Here is a 21,939-nt window from a genome sequence, read left to right as displayed (position 1 = left end):
CCCAACCAAAGGTCCGGGCTTGCAGGAAGAGTCCCTCTGGTTTGGGTGTCTCCTCACAAAGCCTAGTTGTTTAGGGAGACGGGAGATGGCCTTTTTTCGAGGGCTTTCCGTTCCCTGAGCCGGAGCCACCATTTACAAAGTTCACAAACAAGTATCTAAGATGAGCTATTTTGAAATCTCTGGATTCGTTCTCTACCATAATTATAATCATGATAGCTCACGCGTATGGAGCAGGGAGCGCAGTGGACAGGAGTTGGGATGGCCTGAGTTGAAGTCTTCAGCCTTTGGAAAGGCATCATAAAATGAGATTCTATTTTCAGTTTAGCCCCAACTCTCAATGGGACTCTGGAAGAAACCACCTGCTACCCCCCAAATCCACTGGCCCCCGTGGTCCCGCCACAAAGTTCATTCTAAAATACAAGGCAGATCTGGGACTCTTCTCCCCCCTTATCTCTCCTCCACTTCTCCCCCCCCCCTCTGAATCTCCCATGCCTTCCTAACGAAATTATAATAAAATACAAACTCGTTAGCATTTAGAGCCCTTCCCAGTTTGGCTTCTGGGTGCTTCTGGAAGCTGGGGCACACTTCTCTCTTTCACTACCTCACAGAGGATCCACCAGCAGTTCCATGAACTCCTCTCCCTTCCCATTTTTCTTGCCTTGGTATAAACTGTTCCTGCCTCCCAGGTTCAGTGCTATGTGCATTGGGGTCCCTTGAACCCTGTGATTCACACCAACCTCATCAGAAAGAGCATTCAGTCTCAGGAGAACAAAAGAAAAAGCCCAACTGAACCCAAACCCCCGAAAATGAGCACAGCCAGAGGGGCGTTTGTGCTTGTGACTCCTCTGTTTAGGGACCATCCCTCTCTAACAAAGCTCTTCTGGGACACTGAAGCCCCATTTATCCCATTTATTGCCAGGGTGTGTGACCGCCTGGAAAGCAGGAAGATGTCCACCTCTAGCTTGAATAGGAGTTAGATTTGGCCCCCTCTAGCTACTGTTCTGGGTTGGAAACTTTGTCTTTTCTCTTTTTAAAGGGAGAGCCATCAAGTTGGTAACTGTGGAACCCCTTCCTGCAGATTAGAGTGGGGCCTCCTGAGGAGGGCATTTGGGGACAACAGGGTAGAAGCCTCACTCCCTGAAAGGTAGCCATTGTCAAGTTCACCTCGGCAATCTGGGTTTCCCATCAGCTGAGGGAGGCTCAAGGCATTTTCTCCTTCCTGGGAGGCCATAATGCAGAAGGCCTGAGTTCTAGGGGAGGCCCTAATTCATTTTCCTGGAGCGTAAAGGAGTGAAGTCCCGACAGGCTGCATGTCCCCAGCCTCCAGTGTGAAGGCCACCCCCACCCCGCTCAGTTGGGAGGGTCTCAGAGGACTGTGGACTTGGAGGTGGACTAGCCTATGGCAGCTTAGCCTGAGACAGCCAGAGAGTCTAGGCTTAACTGTGGCTCCACTTTGTCACTGTTCTCCACCCGGGGAGGGCGAGGGGAAACCCTAGGCCCGAACTCGGACTTCCCGACTCCCAGCCCTTTGCCACCATGGGCTCATCAGTGTGACAGCAGCAGGGGAAGCCAGACCACAGACCCTTCTGCAAAGCGGAGGGCCTCCACTCATACAAGGGAGGGCTTCAAGTTGAAGAGAACGTGGCGCAGACCCTCTCTCACTTTACTTAAGGGGAAAATAGGGACCGAATGGATTGAGGGACCTCAGCTGGAGCAGAGTGGAGACATGAAGCTGAGGCCCTAGCAGCAGCTCGGTCCTTCTGCAGAGTGGACCGGCTCTGCAATCAGATGTCCAAAGCCCAGCATCCCTCCTCTAGCCAACTCCCCAGGTGACATGCACTCGGCCCCCTCGGGGACCCAGCTTCCTTCATCTCTATAACAGGAGCGTGGGTGGCCCCTGAGACCCCTTCCCTTAGACAAATGACTTTGTGACCCTATAGCTGGCCCACTTTCCACATGGCTCAGTGAAGAAGGAAAAGAGAAGACTGCTCTGGAAGTGGCAGGCCACACACTCGCTATTAAGCAGGCACACACTATGTCCATGGCTCCATAAGAAAAATAAAAACGAGACTGTTGGGCACTGCCTCAGGGGGTCATCAGGGGAACACTGGCCTTTCCTCCCCAGTGCTTTCCGTCCCCTGCCTCTCTTACCTGGGACTCCGCCACAAGCAGACCTCCAAAGCCTCTACCGTCCTGCAGGCTCAGCCTAATCAGCCTCTCCAAATACCTCTAAGAATCAGGACTGCCTGAGGCTTGGCAGGATCCGTTCCCCCAGACCAGGTTCTCTGCCTTGCAAAGCCCAGCAGCCGGAAATAATTGACTGGGCCTCTGGGGACCCAGAGAGAAACAGCCCAAGTTTATTTTTAAAGGCTCAGGCAGGTTCTGATAGAGGCTTTCCCTGCTCTCAATTTAAACTTAACCAGCTGAGTCCCAGGTGCCTCCAAAGGCAGGTGTCGGGGTTGGTCATTCCTCATGGGGCTGGAGGCCCGTGGTTGGGCTCACCTATCAGGAGGATCACACAACTAGCTGGGGGCAATGCCATTCCACTCCCTGAATCCTGTAAAATGGTAACAGAAGAGACGAGATCACGAGATTTCTGTTCTAGGAATCAGCTGAGGGCTCCTTTCCTGGAGAGCCAGTCTGAGGAGGAACCTGATTCTGCTGTGGAGAGAGCAGACCTTGGAGGTCTAGACTGTCGGCCCCTGAGGGCAGGAACACCCCTTTCATTGGGGTGAACTTCCTGCACCATCCAATCCATGGCAAATGCTCATTGGATGGCCTTGGGATGGAATCAAACTCAATTAGAGAGAACTGAGTTGAGCTGACTTGATGAGCTGAGTGCTGGGAGATGGGTCCTTGCTGCACTTCTCTCTTGGGGACCTTCGGGAACAGCCTTGACCTCTATTCCTCCTAGACTATTCTTTCCCTTTTCCTGGGTTTATTCAGAAAGTTGCAGCCATCAGCCACCACGGTTCAGTGAAAATGGGCCTGGAGTCCAAGTCTTTGCCCTACCACTTACTAGCTGTGCCATCTCCCTCTTTCAGCCCGTTTCCCCAAATATAAAATGAGGGGACTAGACAAAAGGCTCTTGGCGCCTTCCCCCTGTAAAATCGGAGAACTTCGGAGGTGACCATCACTCCAGAGCCCGGACCCAGAAAGCTTGAGCGGCTTTCGAGTTACTATCAGATCTCCACAGCTGCCACTGGGGCCCGGCAAACCTTGAGGGTTGATCAGGCGCACTTGGCTAAGCGCCTTGTCCTCTTTGATATCTCCACATTGCCCCAAGGTCCACAATGGGACAGTATCGTTCCAGCTACTGAGCTTCTGCTCACCTGCAGCCAGGCCCAGGCCTCGTTCCACAGAACACCAACTACCACATTCTGCAAAGTTATGGCGGAGGCCCGGCAACTCTTAGCTGTCTATACAATGGGCATGTCGTCCCTGCCTCAGGGAAAGTGTCATCCTCCTGCTCCTGAACTCTGGGGCTGACCTCGAAAAGAGGATGGAGCCCAGGTCCAATTCTGGTCCCAGACACTTGCTGGCCATCTGTAGCCACCTCAGTTTCTGAACTGCAAAACGGGGCCAATGTTAGCACCTTTGTCTCAGATTACTGTGAGCCTCTAATATGCTAATATTTGCCTGGCACATAGTAGGCGCTTGATAAATGCCAGTTTCCTTCTCTCTTTCCAACAAGGGATAACCAGAGCAAGATGCATTGTCTGTCCCAGGATGTCTGTTAAAGCAAGTTTTTAAAAATACTTAGCAAAGACACCGTCTTTTCACCTAAGTTACACTTAAAGGTGGCTTGAGTGCCCATAATGCCCCAACAACCAGGCACAAAATGCAAAGTTTAAGCAGACTTTTAAAAAAATTTTGAGGGGTTTTTGCATCAAATAACCCAAATATAATTTTCAGAAAGAAAAATATTAAATGTGAGTAGATTATTGGGGAAAGGAGGAGATGAACAATTATTAAATTAAGTAAATCTTATTAGCACATGTAGACACAACAGTTTTGGGCCCCATCACAAGTTGGCAAATGTTATTAGCACTAATTACATTCTCAAATGGCCTCGTATGAAGAAACTGCCATAGGTAATTGTACTTCAAGATGGGCAGCTGAAGGGGAGGATGACTCAAAGCCCAGGAAAGGACACAAGTTTCCTGGGAAGCATCTCCATGTCCAGGCAGGACCGGTGCTACCCGTGGACATAATCTCTCCAGTAATTCAGAGGCTCCAAGACTTTGAGGGGGCAGGCAGCAGAGCCCCCACTTGCAGGGGCTGGAAATTCGTTCATTGGAAGTTTCGACTTTTCCTCTCCCCAGGCGTGTCCTTTGAAGCCCGGACCTCTGACTATGAATGAATTCTGAAGGTTCCTGGCTTCCAAAGCCAGGCCTCAGAGGTGGAGGAAGAGAGGCTATTGGTATATACCCCCCAAAGGCTCCCAGTTTTGAGATGATGCTGCCCAGCCATGGCCTGAAGTCCATGTAAACCAGGACCAGGCAAGGGAACTGGCCATGCTTTGGCCAGGGAAGAGAAGCAGGAGCTCCTTCCAAGAATCCAAGATGCAGGCGAGGGCAGGTGGCCCCCAGAGAGCAGCTCCCAGGGGGCTGCAAAGAGGCAACTTCTAAAAGGGATGGGCTGCCTTGGAAGGAGGGAAGGAGGGAGTCACACTCACAAGCAAATTAAGGCGGTCGCTTCTCAGGGATTTCTTTTTTCAGACGTGGTAGGGCCGGAGCGCCACAAAGATCTCCAGCTCCACGACTCCTGAGAGCGCTTGACGAGAACTCTGTCATGGGCTAGTGGGGCTCTGGGTCTCCACTTCCCCATCGTTGAGGAGGAGGAGGAGGAGAGACTATTCTCACAGCTGGGAGGCTCAGATCTCTTGGCCAGGGAAAGGAAGAGGCTTGACTTGAGGGCCTTAGGGAACAACCAGAGAGGAAGTGCCTTCTGCCAAAGGAGGCCAGGGCCTTGTCCGCAGCAATCTTAGCTTCATCCCAACGCATAAGAGATTAATGGACATCTCAACCCGTGCGCAGCCAAAATCAAACCTGAATCCAAATCCTTCTGACCCTCAGACTAGCCTTCTGCCCATCCCACCCACCAGCCACCTCTCAGGCAGAATGCTATGGCTGGGGGGTCACGGGGCTCAGTGTCAGGACGAACTGACCCGCCTCCGGTGCTTAACAATCCTGACCTGGGGCAGGCCTGGGACTCAGTTTCCCCTTCTCTAAAAGGAGGGAGTTTGGCTTGCCCACCATCCTCTCCTGCTCTAAATCTGTGCCTTTTCCATGATCTCCCCCAGAGGAAGAATCCTCCCGTGTTAGAGGGAATAGGCAACTCCAGGTCTCCTCGATTCCCCTCCTGGCTGTCTCACATACGTGTCCTTAAAGAATGACCAGGGGGCATCATGCCTGAAAGGCACTCTGCAAGCCTTCATGTGCCGATCCACATTGGCTGTTCCTGGCCAGAGGAAAGATCAGGTCTGATTCCCAGGAAGGGCATCTGGGAGTGGGTTTTCCCCAGCAGCCCCTGGCTCAGAATCGGGGTCCCGCTCCCAAGGCCCCCCCCTTCCCCGTGCTGTCACCTCATCAGCTTACAAGTTCCTCGACTTGCTTGGGATTTTTGCTTGCTTGGCTTTCTATCCCCAGCATTAGCATAGAGACTCATATCCAGCAAGTGCTTGATAAATGCTTTTTCAGCCATGCACGAATGCATGACGGTGTCACCTTCACTAGTACACTCTCTGCTGGCCAGGGGAAGTCAGCCAAGCCTAGCGGTCATCAAGGAGGGAAGCAGAGGAAGCCCTGAGTTCTTCTGAGTTCAAAGGCTCTGTGAAGAAGTGTGCCCTGGCTTCCACAGGAGCAGCTCATCTGAGATAAAGAGCCATGGCTGACGTTTACAGTATTTACAGTTAATAAAGTCCGTCCCTTACTCTTCATCTTCAGACAAAGCTGGGCCACCCACTTGTTGAGGAGTTCTGGCAGGAACCTCATTGAGGCAGAGCTTGGCCTGAGGGGGGCCCGCGACTCCCCTCCAACTCCCAGAGGCTCTCGGATGGGGTGGTTGCCCCATGGCAGCTCCATGAGTGGGAAATTATAAAAACTGACAGTTATCTAGGGCACTTCCCATGTTTATCTCCCTGTGAGGTAAATGCCGAGATATCATTATCTCCATTTTACATATGAGATAAATGAGGTTTAAAGGGCTTAGGCAACTGCAGGGGCCACAGCACGAGCATCTGGCAAGGGATTCCAGGCATCCTTGGCTCCTCACTATCGCTCCAATCCGGCGTCAAGGTCTTGCCGCCTCCCTGAGAGGGGCCTCGTTCCCACTCCTGACGCAGCGCACTCTGCTCTAGGCCCCGATTGCCTCCCAGGTGGGCTATTGCAAAAGCTGCTGGGGGTCTGCCTGCTGAAGTTTCTCCCCACTGCAGCCCATCCTCCATGAAGCCCCCACAGCGACTTTCCTAAAACTCTAACTTTCATTTTCCTTTCTGCAAAGAAAACTTGATTCACGCACTTGATGACGCATGAGATGTGGCCAGATCGGTGGGAAGGATTCCTCTTAGAGGAAACTCTGGGTCTAACTCTTGGGATGGACAGGCTTTGTTTGTATTTACCATGACAACCAGAAAGGAGGTGGGAGACTTCAAAGTGCTGTGGAAATGTCATCTCTCATTCATTCTGAGGGCCCCAAGAGCACAAGAAGTGAGGCAGAGGAAGCACCCACTGAGGAAACTGAGGCAAAGTCCAGGGAGATGGGAGTGGAGCTGGGAGTGGGGCCAGCGTCCTGGGCACTCCCCAACAGGAAGGGCTGTGGGGGCCCTGAATCTCCCAAGATAGAGCCCCAAAGTCCAGACTGTCCCAAGCCCCACAGGAACGGGCAGTCTGTTAGACCTCAGAATCTTAACAATCAGCCCCATCCTCTTACTACTGAGCCGGCCACTGACTCCACCCCATCGTGCAGCCATTTGGAATACTGGCTCTGGGGAAAAGCTCCTTAAGACGGGGTAAAATGGTGGCTGATTTGGAGCATGCAGAGTTGGGGTTTGTTTGCTTTTTTAAGCATCATCCAGAACTTGAGGGGGAACGCCTATGGTGTTCCCCATCAAAGAAGGTCGCCATTGCTTTTTCTGGGAATTCTTCCCCTTCTGGCAGACCACAAACCACTCGATGGGGGCAGGGAGATTGTGCCAGAGCCGCGACCCAGTTGTCTTCATAAAAACAAGGTTGTATCCAAGGCGGCGCAAGCCCCTACGATGGCAATGTGCTTAGTCATCCACCACCAGGCCAGAAACAAGGCCCTGGGAGGAAGGAGGGCTACTCCAGCCCAGCGCTCCCTGCTGCAGAGCAGAGCCTCAGGCGGGGGGGGGGGGGGGGGGGGGAGGAACAGGAGCCCAAAGCCCCGTCCGACTCAGGCAGTGACTGGGTGGCTGGGACCAAAGGCCTGGGATTCATGAGAGGTGCTCCCTCCCTCCAGGTGGAGTCCAGCCTCTTTGCGATGGCTCCTGTGGGGAGGAAGGTTTCCTAACATCAAGCATTTTGCCACTTAGACTTGGGGAGTGCGGGGGCTTGACCTGAACTCAGACCTGACCTCACATACTTCCTGGGCAAGGCACTGAACTCCATTTGCCTCAGTTTCCTTATCTGTAAAACAAGCTGAAGAAGGAAATGGCCAACTCCTCCACTGTCTTAAACCCCAAAGTGGGTCCTGGAGAGCTGGATACGAGGGAAAGAGCTGGACAACAAGGGCTTCTTGCTCCCGCTTCTCCTTCTAGGCCAAGGAGAAGAAGCTGGCTCCGGGTTCCAGTGGGCGCTGTCAGGGCCCAGAGTCTGGTCTTTTTGTGATCCTTGAGGTCTTGGTCGTGCCAGAGGCTCTCCAGGGACGTTGTCCACCTCTGGGGGTCTTTCTAACTCTGCTAGAATGGAACGGAGCCCTCCAAGGGTGGTCCAGGTGGGGCACAGCCCAGCTGGCCTGCAGACGCTGCTCTCTCTGCAAAGGCATCAGGGCACAAACTTTGGTTCCAGGTCCCAGAGCAGGCTCCAGACTCTGAACCACCCCTTCGGGTCCTCTTCTCTCATCAGGCATTGGCTAGTAAGAGCTCAGGGTCAAACAGGATGAATACAGACAGGCCTGGAGAGACTGACAGGAACTGATGCGGAGTGAAGTGAGCAGGACCAGGAGATCGTTGTGTACTTCAACAACAATACTGTATGATGATCGATTCTGATGGACGTGGTCCTCTCCAACAATGAGATGAACCAAATCAGTCCCACTAGAGCCGTAATGAGCTGAAGCAGCCACAACCAGTGAGAGAACTCTGGGAGACGACTAGGAACCACGACAGAGAATTCCCAGTCCCTCTATTTTTGTCCGCCTGCATTCTGGATTTCCTTCACAGGCTAAATGTACACTATTTCAAACTCCGATTTTTTTTGGACAGCAAAACATGTATACATATGTTGTATTTAATTTATACTTTAACATCTTTAAGCACCAACTATGCACAAGGCACTGTGCTCATTTGATCTCCTTCATTTTACAGGGCACAAACCCGAATGAGGCGTGATTGACTTTTCCACTGTATCCTCTCTTGGTAGCAAATGGGCAATTTCTTTCAAACAGCTTCCACCTCTCTCACCTTCTACTTCCATCTCTGTAGGGCAGTGCTGGTGTTTGGGGCAATGTGAATGGCCTTTAGGCCAGTCTGAAGACCAATGTGGGATCGCCAGCTCAAGCACCCTGAGCTTATGGGAACCAGACTTTTAAAAACGGAACAAATTTTAATTTTGTCACCTCAACTCACAAGCAGAATGAATGGAGAAAAACCTGGGGAAACTTCCATGAACTGATGCAAAGTGAACAGAATCAGGAGAACGTTGTACCCAGTCACAGCAATATTTATCACAAGGGCTTAGCCCTTCTCAACCACATAGTGATCCAAGACTGTCCCAAAGGACTAATGATGAGATATGCTATCTCTCTCTAGAGAAAAAAGTGACGTTATCTGAACCCAGATGAAAGCATGCTATTTTCTGCCTTCCTTCCTTCCTTCTTCTCTGTCCTTTTTTTGTATTCAAGTTTTCTTGCACAAAATGACTAATGTTTTACATGATGGCACATTTATGACCCATTTTAGATTGCCTCCATCTCAGGGAGGGCAGTAGGGAAGGAAGTTGTGCTAGAATTTGGAATCAGAAGTTTAAAAAAGTCAGAAAATGCTTTAAATTGTTTTTATACATAATTTAAAAAAATTAAAAGCCTATTCAAATTTTATCACTTCAAGAGGAAGAAATTGCCAAATGACTGAACATCTCTGCTGTCTCCCATTCTCTTGAATAAAAGCCTCCGAGGGTGCTTATCAAAACTGAAGATGACATAAGAGATTGAGAAGGAGGAGTGGGGATGGCTAACAAGGGCCCGACAGTACTGGGTTCCTCAAGGATCTCAGTATCCAGCGAGACAGAGCAAACAGAATAAGATTGAATTAGACATCCATGTAAACACTCGAACTCAGAATCAAAAAGTCAATTGTACGAATACAGGATGGAGGAGGGATGGCTAGACAACCATTCACTTTGCAAAGACGCTGTGATTTCTTAAAGTCAATGGCAGCAGCCAAAGCAGCTGATGGAGCTTTGGGAAAGGAAGCTTTTGGGAGGGGAACAAGCATCGAGGAAGCCCCCATTTTGTCAGGCATTGTGCTGACTACTTTTACTAAAACTATCTTATTCCATCTTCACAAAAGGGAGGTAAGGTTTTTACAGATGAGGAAACTGAGTCACACATCTAATTAGCAGCTGATGCTGGGTTTGAACCCAGTCCTTCCTGAGGCCCAGGACTTTATTTCACCACCCAAATATATATCACCCCTAGGAATAAGGTGACTGCCCTGTTCAGATCAAATCTAAGAGTCTAGATATAACTTCTAAAGGAGACCATTGATGAATTGAATGGTGTCAGAGAAAGTCAACCATGATGGTAAAAGAGTCTGAAATTGTGGCAGTGAGGAATCATTTGAAAAACTTGGGGATTTTTAACCCAAAGACCAAAATGCTGGGAATTTTGGGAAAGATATCTGCAAGTAGAGTCTCTATGAAAGGACAGGAGAAAGAGCAAAGAAAGGAGTCTTATAGCTCAAATTCAGCTTCCAAGATGGGATGGGCCAGGCTGGGAGGGAGCCATCTCCTGCCCACTAAAGGTCTTCCAGCCCAGGAGCAGGCCCAGGTGTCCCCATACTGACAAGAAGGTTCCAGCTCCCAGAACCATGGATGCAGAGTGAGAGGGACCAGGTGGAAAGCAAGCATCAGCAGCAGGACCCCAGCCGTCCTGGCTCAGGTACAAATTGGGCGTGATGACCTTTGCAAAATGTTCTACAGGAGAGTCTCGATGTCTGTGAAGAGACTCGCTCCATCCCAAACCCAAAGCCAAAACTCTGAACTGCCTTTGCTTTATTTGCACAAAATGTTCCTAACATCAAGATTCTCTTCCCCTTCCTTTCCTTCACCTCCCCCCTTTCTTTTATCCTTCCCCTCTTCCCCTTTCCCTCCCTTCCTCTCCTTCCTCCACCTTCTCCCTTCCTCAGTCCTCCTCCTCCTTTATGTGGGTGAGATCACTGCTCTCCTGGGCTTTTTGCAAAAAACATAAAGTGGGACCTTTATGTGCATCTGCTCTTTCAATTTGTCACTGACAGTTCAGCAATAAATAACAGTAATAAAACTCTTGTAAAATAGAAAGTATCACTTCCAGAAATGGCGACTGAAAGGCTGCCAGTTGTCCCCCTGATGGAATCAGGGTCATTTGAGAAAGGACAAGGTAAAATTCACTCACCAGCCTGGCTCCTTCTGCTCCATGGACGCGAGCTTGGGGATGGAGACAAGCAGGGTCTCCTCAGCAGGAAAATGGGAGGAGGTGCAGCCAGCTTGTATTGGCTCCAAAAGGGAGAGCTCTGGAGGACCTCAGCTGCATCCTGAGCCAGGCAGGGTCCAGACGGGTCATCTGGCTGCCACAGCTGACATCTGCTCTGGGGTCGGAGACATCCTGAGGGAACGGCATTGCAGAGTCTCCTGGGCCCTCTAAATAAGAGGTGACAGATCCAGGGTGACAGGGAAAGCTGTTCCCAGAGGCCCATGCCCTCCAAGTCACTGAGGGGATTTAGGACGGCTCAGCCGGGCACCAGAACAGTTCTGTTTTGCTGTTGAGTCTTAGTCATGTCCGACCTTTGTGGCCCCACTGGGGTTTTCTTGGTAGAGATACTAGTGTCTGGCCATTTCCTTCTCTGGTTCATGACAAACAGGGTGAAGTGCCTTGGCCAGAATCACACAGCTAGGCCAAGGGCCTGAGGCTGGTTGTTGTTTGGTTATCAGCATCCATATTTACAGGTGAGCAGACAGCCTAAAAAGGCTCACAGGGCCAGGAGCTGAGGCTGGCTGTTGTTCAGATTACTGTTATCAGCATCCCTTTGTTACAGGTGATCAGACAGCCTGAGAAGGGTCAGCTGGACAGGAGCTGAGGCTGGCTGTTGTTCAGATTACTGTTATCAGCATCCCTATTTTACAGGTGAGCAGACAGCCTGAGAAGGGTCAGCTGGACAGGAGCTGAGGCTCATTGTTGTTTGGATTGTTATCAGCATCCCTATTTTACAGGTGAGCAGACAGCCTGAGAAGGGTCAGCTGGACAGGAGCTGAGGCTGGCTGTTGTTCAGATTACTGTTATCAGCATCCCTTTGTTACAGGTGAGCAGACAGCCTGAGAAGGCTCACAGGGCCAGGAGCTGAGGCTGGCTGTTGTTCAGATTACTGTTATCAGCATCCCTATTTTACAGGTGAGCAGACAGCCTGAGAAGGGTCAGCTGGACAGGAGCTGAGGCTCATTGTTGTTTGGATTGTTATCAACATCCCTATTTTACAAGTGAGCAGACAGCCTGAGAAGGGTCAGCTGGACAGGAGCTGAGGCTCATTGTTGTTTGGATTGTTATCAACATCCCTATTTTACAGGTGAGCAGACAGCCTGAGAAGGGCCACATGTACAGGAGGTGAGGCTGGCTGTTGTTCAGATTACTGTTATCAGCATCCCTATTTTACAGGTGAGCAGACAGCCTGAGAAGGCTCACAGGGCCAGGAGCTGAGGCTGGCTGTTGTTCAGATTACTGTTATCAGCATCCCTATTTTACAGGTGAGCAGACAGCCTGAGAAGGGTCAGCTGGACAGGAGCTGAGGCTGGCTGTTGTTCAGATTACTGTTATCAGCATCCCTATTTTACAGGTGAGCAGACAGCCTGAGAAGGGTCAGCTGGACAGGAGCTGAGGCTCATTGTTGTTTGGATTGTTATCAGCATCCCTATTTTACAGGTGAGCAGACAGCCTGAGAAGGGTCAGCTGGACAGGAGCTGAGGCTGGCTGTTGTTCAGATTACTGTTATCAGCATCCCTTTGTTACAGGTGAGCAGACAGCCTGAGAAGGCTCACAGGGCCAGGAGCTGAGGCTGGCTGTTGTTCAGATTACTGTTATCAGCATCCCTATTTTACAGGTGAGCAGACAGCCTGAGAAGGGTCAGCTGGACAGGAGCTGAGGCTCATTGTTGTTTGGATTGTTATCAACATCCCTATTTTACAAGTGAGCAGACAGCCTGAGAAGGGTCAGCTGGACAGGAGCTGAGGCTCATTGTTGTTTGGATTGTTATCAACATCCCTATTTTACAGGTGAGCAGACAGCCTGAGAAGGGCCACATGTACAGGAGGTGAGGCTGGCTGTTGTTCAGATTACTGTTATCAGCATCCCTATTTTACAGGTGAGCAGACAGCCTGAGAAGGCTCACAGGGCCAGGAGCTGAGGCTGGCTGTTGTTCAGATTACTGTTATCAGCATCCCTTTGTTACAGGTGAGCAGACAGCCTGAGAAGGCTCACAGGGCCAGGAGCTGAGGCTGGCTGTTGTTCAGATTACTGTTATCAGCATCCCTATTTTACAGGAGGAGACAGCCAGAGAACCCTGGGCTGGGGAGGTCCGGCAGCCTCATTTCCACAGCAGAAGCCCAGCTCTTTCTCAGCTCGGTTTGCTCATTTCTTTGCCTTTCTCTCGGTGGCAGCCAGTCCAGATCCGGGTCCATGACAGAAGGTAGTAGACAGACAGAATGATTCTGTGCATTCAGCATTCAATCCAATTTGCAAGCATTTATTGAGCTCCTGCAGTGTTGCGGACGGTACAATGGTTAGAGCTGGGCCTAAGTCAGGAAGGTTTGTCTTCCTGGGTTCAAATCCAGCCTCAGACTCATATTAGCATCTCCTTCCCAGGGTGGTGGAGAGGCTCAGAGGGAGAACACGTTGAAAGTTCTCTGGAGATGCTAATATTGTGATTGTCCTGAGAAGGTCCCTTTTCCTCTCCTCAGTAACTTCCACTGTGAGGATCGTCCTGTCACATCATCCTCCCATCTCAGAAGAGACTCCTCTTGTTGAAGGGAAGGCGGGAGCACTGATCATTTACCTCCCTGGGCCTCAGTTTCCTTCTCTGTAAAAAGAGAAAGGTGCTAGGAATCTCTCCAGTCCCATAATCCTCTTCTCTTCTCAGCTGAGCAAAGAAACAACCCTGGACTCGGCTTCGTGGGAAAGGGAGCAGCTGAAGGCAGGACACCGACTTCTCGGCCCAGGGGTCGAGGACTTTGTCCCGGGAGGGCTTCCTCCTCTGCCCTGCGCAGGAAGGGAGCCTAGAATCCTCTGCTGAAGCTAGGCCAGGGCTGCCTATTTAGAGCGAGAGAGCTGTTTATGATAAAACAGGCCTTGTTGTGAAAAGGTCAGGGGGCGTTTCTATGGTGCCCTGGGATGGTCAAAGCCCTTTATTGATGGTGTCTCCCTGGACCCTCGCGACAACCTGGCAGCAGCCATTCTGATCACTGTCCTCGTGATGAGCAAACCACACAGAGTTCCAAACTCCCTCAATTTCCAGGGGCGTAAAAGCTCCTTGAGGACAAGCACTCTGATTGTGTCTGTGGAGATATGAGGGTTTATTTATGTCTCTGGCTTCTAACACAGAGCCTGCATACAGAAGGCACTCAATGTATGCTTATTGCATTGAAATCGAGCTAAAGTCCTGGGTAATTGGCAGGGCAGGACTCAAACCCAGGTCTCCAAGGCCAGCATGCTTCCTACCGCACCATGACAATTCAGAGTCCTCTCCAGGCCAGAAGGAGGCACCCATGGTGGACTGCTTTCAGGAATCTGAGAGATCTTTTCTTTTCTGGCAAGCACAGACCCCCCCAGGCTAAAGCATGGCTCTGTGAGAGACTCGCCCCTTCCCGGGAGACAAGCGGAAATACAACGTGCGGACGGAGCAGAGGCCTTTCTCCAGCTCGAGGATGAGAAGGGCCTGGGTTCCCATCGATGGCTCACAGGCAGAGGCTCCTGGGCACTGTCCTCTGTCAGCCTACGAGAGGAAATAGAGAATGAGCTGTGAGGGAGAGAAAGTATAAATATGTGTGAGTGTCTGTGTGTGAGAAAGAGAAAGACAGAGACACAGACAGAGAGAGGAAAAGAGAGAGACAGAGAGAGACACACAGAGACACACAGAGACGAAACAGAGACACAGACAGAAACAGAAGAAGGGGGGAAGAGAAACAGAGACAGAGAGGCAGAGACAGAAAGAGACAGAGAATCAGAGACAGACACCGAGAGACAAAGAGACAGAGAGAGACAGAGAAAGATACAAACAGACAGAAGCAGAGAGCCAGAGACAAAAGGCAGAAACAGAGGGAAGGGGGAGAGAGAGGCAGAGACAGACAGACAGACACAGAGAGAGAGGAGGAAAAGAGACAGTATCATAGAGACCCAGAGAGAGGTAGAGACAGACAGACAGACAGACACAGAGAGAGAGGAGGAAAAGAGACAGAATCATAGAGACACAGAGAGAGGTAGACAGACAGAAACAGCAACAGACAAACCCACAGAGAGACAGAGGGAACGGGGGAAAGAGAGAAACAGATACAGAGAGACAGACAGAAATAGAGAGACAGGGACAAAAGACAGATAGAGACAGAGACCGAGGGAAGGGGGGGCAAAAAGACAGACAGACACAGAGACAGAGGCAGGGTCAGAGGAGGGGGAAAGAATCTGGAAGAAAGGGATGACAGGGCCAGAAATCAAGCAGCGCGAGGAAGCACGGATGGGTAGAAATCAACACCAGGGAAGGGAGAGCACCCACTGAGGAGATGAGCATGGAGCTTTTTGGGGGTGACTTTCCCTTCTCTTGAAGCCTCAGCCCAGAGTTTGCTTTTGGGCCCAGCCCAGGAGTGTCTGCCCCCAGGGTCCTAACACTGCCCTTGTGACCCGGCTGCGCCCCCAGGAGTGGCCGGCCATTGACCTGGCGCTTTGGGATGGATCACGGGCGGTCCCTTCAGGCGTGTGCCTTCCCTGCGTCCCCAGGTTCCCTCGGCCATTAGCATGAAGCATGGAGCGTGATCTCTACAAATTGAATTCCATTCCCAGAACAAAAGTTACCCATTAACCTCCAGTTCATGGTTTTCCTACAGCTCTGGCTTGCGTCTCCTCCGGTTGCCAAGAAATCTCTAACAAGCAGCCCCCGACACCTTCGGCTCACTCCCGGGCTCTCAGAGACCATGTGAGATGGGGATCCCAGGCACTGAGGCCTGGTTCTACCTACTGAGCTTCCCTCCCAGCTGACCTGATGAATCTCCTTTGAATGGAGAGCTCCCGCTCTGGGAGAGAACTAATTCTGAAAATAATTAAAGGGCTGCTCCTGTGACCACAAATCCCCCCTCAGGGTTGACTTTTCAGTGATAACCCACAAGCCTTTGGGTGGGCTCCCTTGTGGTCCTGGACAAGTCTCCAGCCTCTCGTAGCCCCACCCCCTTCAGGGAAGGACTTCTGTGGGAAGGAGAAGTGGGAGGCCAGAAGCACCACTGTGCTCCCCTTAGAGACAGGGAAAGTAATCTGCCCGATCCCTTGAAAACTGCTCTTTGCAGAGATACCGGTTGGTTGAAGCTGCCTTCTGATGTCTTTGTCCCCCTCAGTAGGGGCAAGGGAGATCCCAAGCTCTAGCTCCAAGATCTGACCCTGTTCCTACTTAACAGCAGCTCCACAATTGACAGAGGGCAAAGATTGACCCAAATGAAAGCTAAACAGAAATCAAACCAGGTTTCTGGGCTAATAAGTTCCTCAGCAGAGTGCAGGAGCCCCAGGTGTTGCCCAAGGGGTAGGATCTGGGAATAGACCCATGGTGGAAATGGCTGCCTGTAGCGAGCTGTCGTCTCTAGAAGCTGCCGGATCACTCTCTGGGAAGAGATGCTTCCCAGCCCCTCCTGCATCTTCTCTCTCAAAGCCCCTGAAGAAAACGTGAAGCTTGGCCAGTCCTGTCGGCCCTGAAGAGAATCCCAAAGAGGATGCCCAGCTGGAAGGCCCCCAGAGAGAGCTTCTTCACCCACTCCTCCCAAGGATAAGGACCTTCATTTCCACCAAATGGAGTTCCACACCAATGGCCGGGAGCGGGCAGGGCTGGAGCCTTGGAGCACTCCGTGGAACACAGGATGCTTGGGTGGATGGAGCCCAGGTCTCCTCTTGCCCTAAGCTCTATAAATGGGAGAAAGTACTGATTTGGGGCTAGGGCTGGGGCTGGGGCCAGGGATATTCCAAACCTTCGATTTCCTCAAAGTAAGCCCCCCAGCAATGCAGACAGGCAACTTTCCTGCCATCATCAGCAGGAGCCAAAGAGCCTGGGGGGGGGGGGCTTCAGTGTCTTCATTGGGTGCCTTGAACATGGTACATTGTGCATAGACGCTTGTTGGATTCTCTGGTTTCCACCATAAATCTCCCCAAAGGCCCTTCCATCTCCATTAGCTTTTAGAACAATTCCGAATCAGTGTGTTCCAGCATTCATCTTACTCAAAGCCACTCCACGGTTCCATAAATAAAATCAGAGCAATTAAGAGTCTAATGGAAGGTTGGCGTCCTAAGGTGATCTTCCCAATCACCTTCAAGAACAAAAAGACTTCTCCAATTCCCATAATTCCCTTCTCAATGCTTTCTATCCTGAGGTCAAGGTTGGGACTGTGAGGAGCCCAATGAAAAGAGTTGCCGGGCCCTTTTAGGAAGGAAAGGCGCATGTTCTCTCTCTCAGCCTTAGTTTCCTCAACTAAGGATTCCAAGATTCTGGGGAGGATCAAATGAGATCCAAAGCTCAAGCCTTATTGCAAACTTTCAAGCAGTTCTGCCTGTAGATATGGGGGGGGTATGGTTTAGAGGGTCAGAGGAAGTTTCCATCTCTACTCTCATCAAAAGCTCTAACCAAGACTGGTCAGAGTTTTACCCCATGGTACTGAATGTCAAGAAAGAATATCTCGGGAAACTTCCAGACATGGAACCCTGGGGGTGGAATGGATGGGTGGCGGGCAAGGGCCCTGCTCTCACTCCACCCCATGGTGGTCTGCTTTGGTAGAGAAGGCCTTTGTCTTCACCACCCCCTCATTCCCCCACACTCATGCCCCCATGGCCACATACACAGATTCTAAATGTGAGCCTCCTCTCCCCATTCTGGGGGCAATGGACTACTTTGGGGCCAGAGGTACGGAGATCACCATTCCTCTCTTCCACACGCTCTAGCTCTAGGGAAAAAATTCTTTTCCCACCCTCACCTCCTCCTATTTCTCTGGGTAACCACTTCCCTTGTCCGCACCCCTTACTTCATAAGCAGATAGATCCCAGAAGAAGCTTCCCCCCAACTGTTGTTCTAGGCCCAAACTTACAAGAATTTTTGTGTAGTGTTTTGAACAGAGGACAAAATGGCCCAAGCAATGCAGGGTTGGACCGTGGGCTTCGTGCTGACAGAATCACTTACCCACTCTGGGCTTCCCAGAGAGAAGGAAGGAGTCGTTTGGATAAGAGAGAAGATGGAGCAAATCGGGTCCTCTGCCCTTTTCCGGACTGGTGATGCCTCCGGTTCTACTCCATCTGTGGCTCAGCACATCGGGCTTCCGGAACACCAGAAATGTTGCTGGGTTCGTTCTAGAGCGCTTGGACCAAAGGCAGGTGAGAGAAGAGAGATGAGGGCGAACTGGAGAAAGAAGCTTGGTCTCTGACAAAACTCTGCCCGTTCTCCGTGTTTACGGGGGCCGAAACACAGTCATATCAGAGCCTACTTTGTGGACATACCCTTTGACCCACTAGGTCTGTATCCCAAAAATGTAACAAGGAGGGAAAGAATCTATTTGAACAAAAATACTTATACTCTTTTTATGGTGGCTTAGAACTGGAAATCACGGGGGTGCCCCTCAAGTGGGGAAGGGCTGGAACAAGTTGTGGAATATGATTATAATGGAAAATGATTTTCTATAAGAAATGGCCAGCAGGATGGTTTCAGAAAAACCTGGAAAAATTTACACAAAGCCACACAAAGTAAAGTGAGGCAACTAGAAGAACTCTGTACACAGCGACAGCGATACTGTATGATGGTCCCCTGTGAATGGCTTCCTTCTTCTCGGCAATACAACGATCCAAGCCAAGTCCCAAAGGACTCGTGCTGAAAAATGCTTCTTCCTCCACAGAAAGAGCCGACACCATCTAAATACGGACTAAAGTGGGCTATTTTTCAGTGTTCTTTTTTCGGGGGAGTGAAGTTAGGTTTTCTTCCACAAAATGACTGATATGAAAATGTTTTACCTTATTGCACATGTATAACCCACATCAGATTACTTATATAAGCAAGCTGTGGGGAAGGGAAGGAGAAATTTGGAAAGAATATGGATCGTAAAGGTTTTTTAAATATTAAAAAGTGTTTTAAATATTATTGAGGAAAATAAAATGTGTATTTTTATTTTTTTAATTATATTAAGAGTTTAACTGGTGTGTTGTTTTTAGAACACCATCATTTCTCCCTCTCCCATGGCTTTCCCCCTAGCCTTGCCCTGTGCAAAAAGAAAAAACACTTTAGCCAAAACAGCCGAGCTAAAGACCACATCTGATGGAATATGCAGCATCCAGGGTCCTCCTCCGCCCTCCTCCTGCAGGATTCTGTCCTGGCTCATCATGGCCGTTATGTAACCCTCAGTTTCATCATCTGCTTCTTGTAAATGATGTTCCCGTAGCAGACTCCTGTGTTGTCTCCCTGGCCGGGATGGGTTTGCTTACATCTAGTTTGGAGGAGGACTGTATTTTAGTAAGGCGCCCAATAAAATCAACACCTCACCCTTCCCCCAAAAAACAAACAAACAACCAGAAACAACCATACAAATAAGCTTTGGAAACATTGCAAAGGAAATGTTTTCAGACAAACGAAGCTTTTTATCCCTCTCATTTTGTTCCAAGGTCTGCCTGAGGGAGGTTAGGAGTGGGGGTATTCAAGGAAACAGAGGAGCCATGTCAGAGATAATCGGTGCTCCCCTCTCCATCCTACCCTCGTATCTCTCCTGCTAGGGGTAGTCATCGAGACAATTCCAACTCTTTATGGCCCATTAGGGGTTTTCTTGGAGACACCGGAGTGGTTTGCCATTCCTTCCCTAGCTCATTTTAGAGATGAGGAAACTGAGGCAAACAGTGACTTGCCTAGGGTCATACAGCTGGAACGTGTATGGATTTGAACTCGGGTCTTCCCAATGCAGACCTGACCCTCTATCCCCTGAGCCTCTTCACTTGCCTTCGCTCCAGAATACTTGGGCTTGATTTGCCCAAACTGGTGAGATGCAGCCTTATAGAAGCCATACAAAGAAGTCTTTGTAACTGAGGGTACAAGGTAAAAAATATGTTCTTAATGAAATGGGCACCCTGATCCTGGCATGACGAATGAAAAAAGAGAGGGGGGAGCCATTTCAACAAGTCCTTTCCTCAGAGATTTATTCAGTTTCAGGTCCAAGGATTTGGATCCAAGATTCCAAACTCAATTTAGTGGGAGCCAAACCACACATTCAAAACAGACTGAAATCTCCATTGATCCCATGTAAAGTGAAACCTCCGGAGGGTCGGCCGGCCCCAAGCAGAGCTCCCCTGGCAAAGGAGGAGGGGGTGGCAGGGAGCCGGGGGGGGGGGAAGAACTCTCTGTCTCACTCTTTGGGGCCCCCACTCTTTCCAGAAGCGCTGACAAAGGGTTCCGGCCGTCTGTCCTTTGATTTAGTTTGAAAGGACAGAGCGTACTCCAGAGATGACTCTGGATCCCCCAGAGGGGATCTCTGGGAATATCTCTCTGGCAATGGGGTTCTATCAGAAAGTGGGAAGAGCAGTTGGCTTCCACCCCGCTGTCTCCAGCAGTGCTGTAAGAGGCACTTTTCCCTCAGTCCGTCCTGCGTGTAGCTTCACAACAGCTCAGGAAGCCACACAACCCGCGCTCGTGGGTGTGGAAGGAGCCGCTGCCCATGGAGGGCATGCATATGTCAGGGTCCGACACGGACCCTGGAGCTCATTTTCTCCATCCGTGAGGGCAGTTTTCTACCCACACTGAAGTTTGAGCCCCAGGCTGTACCAGAAAACACAGAATTTGAGGATTGCCGGGTCTGGGCAGTGAGTGAGTGTAAATCAGACTCCAAAGGCAAGCCTGGTGGAACAGGCCTGACAAGTGCTCATCCGCCACGGACACCAGAAGTCAATGGTCAAACATGTCTTATCTGCAGTCTCTGTTAGGTACTCTAAGTGCCCAAAGACAACCAGGAAAGCGCACCTGAAATCCGAAGTACAGCCAGACGTGGATGGTTCCTGCCCACTTAAATGCACACGTCTGGTACGTAGATAGAGGCTTGGAGTGTGAGCCTCTCAACCTTTGCCTTTCTGAGCGTCCTCAGCACTCAGCTCAGTGTCCGGCATGTGTGAGCGCTTAATAAGTGACTGAACAAAAAATAAGAACAGATACTCTGGGAAGAAAAGGCCCTGGCAGCTGGAAAATCAAGACAAGCATCATGTGGGAGCTCAGTTTCAGCTGAGGCAGTCATTCTCAGGCAGGGGCGGGGAGGGAAGGGTAGGGAGAGGCTAGCCAAAGGTGCGGGAGTGGGAGAGTATCTGTCAAGTGCGGAGAACAGCAGGAAGGGAGACTTGGCCAGTGGGCCTTACGTCAAGGAATGTCGTAGATGGCTACGATGGAGAGGAAGGGCTCTAAATGTTGAACGAGGAGCATGGACCGGATCCTGGGATCGCCTATGAAAGGCAAGAGGGTGACAGGAAAAACCGCAGCAGGGGCCCTGTCCTGTTTGCTGGGCGCTCACAGATGGCTGCTCCTGTGATCTTCCACCACCCACCACTCTTGCATTTCCCTTTCTCTGGTTGTCTTCCTCATAAAATGGAAGTTCCTTGAGAACTAAGACTGTCTATAAGCTTGCATTTGCGTCCTTGGCCTTGGGTATAGTGCCAAAGTCCTGGTGAACGCTTAATAAACGTTCCCTCTGTCCCTACTCACCCTGGCTCCCAGTTCTCTCATCCATCCGCACTTCCCGAGGCCATCACGGCAGGTAACCAATTCAATTCTTCGTCCTCCTCCACTCACAAATCCCTTGTCTTTGCCAAAATCTAACCCTGGATTATTCCTGCCATCTGCCTCTTCTGCTCCTGATCACATGCTGCTGCTGCAGAGTTGGAGAAAACCAAGTACTCCTGTCAACCAAACCCACTGCAAACGTGTGGCTTCAGTGCAATTAGGCCCTTGGGGAGCAAAGGAACGAGACTCCTCCCTCAGGAGAGGGACATGGCTCTTCTCCTTCCTGTGAATCTTCTCTTCTTTCCTCAAGCTTTCTACACCACCGCTTTCCCTCCCCCTCTTAGCTAAGGGCTCCATCCACTCTCGCTTCCTTACGTTTCTAAGCCCCTTGACTTCATTCTTTCTCCTTAACTCCAGCCTCTGGCAGAGGTGACCTTTACTCTCACCCAGGCCAGCACCTCCTGGTACTTTTCATCCCATCCCTTACTGTCTTCTCCAACAAACTGCCCCCCACTCATTCCCTACCCCCAAGAGTTCATCTCTCC

General features: G+C 50.6%; 1 protein-coding gene across 2 annotated transcripts in view; it reads right to left on the bottom strand.

Moving 5' to 3' along the window:
* PTGFR (prostaglandin F receptor) overlaps nt 1–17,973 on the bottom strand; it is a 110,034-nt gene extending 92,061 nt beyond the window's left edge. The window contains exons 1-4 of one of the 2 annotated variants that reach the window (XM_074265642.1): nt 17,840–17,973; nt 12,944–14,416; nt 12,127–12,503; nt 10,834–11,600 (exon numbers count right to left, since the gene is read on the bottom strand). The gene's annotated coding sequence lies outside the window, so the exon portion shown is untranslated. Of the gene's footprint in view, nt 1–10,833; nt 14,417–17,839 lie in introns of both variants that reach the window. The other variant, XM_074265641.1, reaches the window with a different exon arrangement.
* Nucleotides 17,974–21,939: the final 3,966 nt, after the last annotated feature.

This window comes from Sminthopsis crassicaudata, chromosome 4 (genome assembly GCF_048593235.1).
Source record: "Sminthopsis crassicaudata isolate SCR6 chromosome 4, ASM4859323v1, whole genome shotgun sequence".
NCBI classification, from domain to species: Eukaryota; Metazoa; Chordata; class Mammalia; order Dasyuromorphia; family Dasyuridae; genus Sminthopsis; species Sminthopsis crassicaudata.
This window is presented reverse-complemented; position numbering and strand designations above follow the sequence as displayed.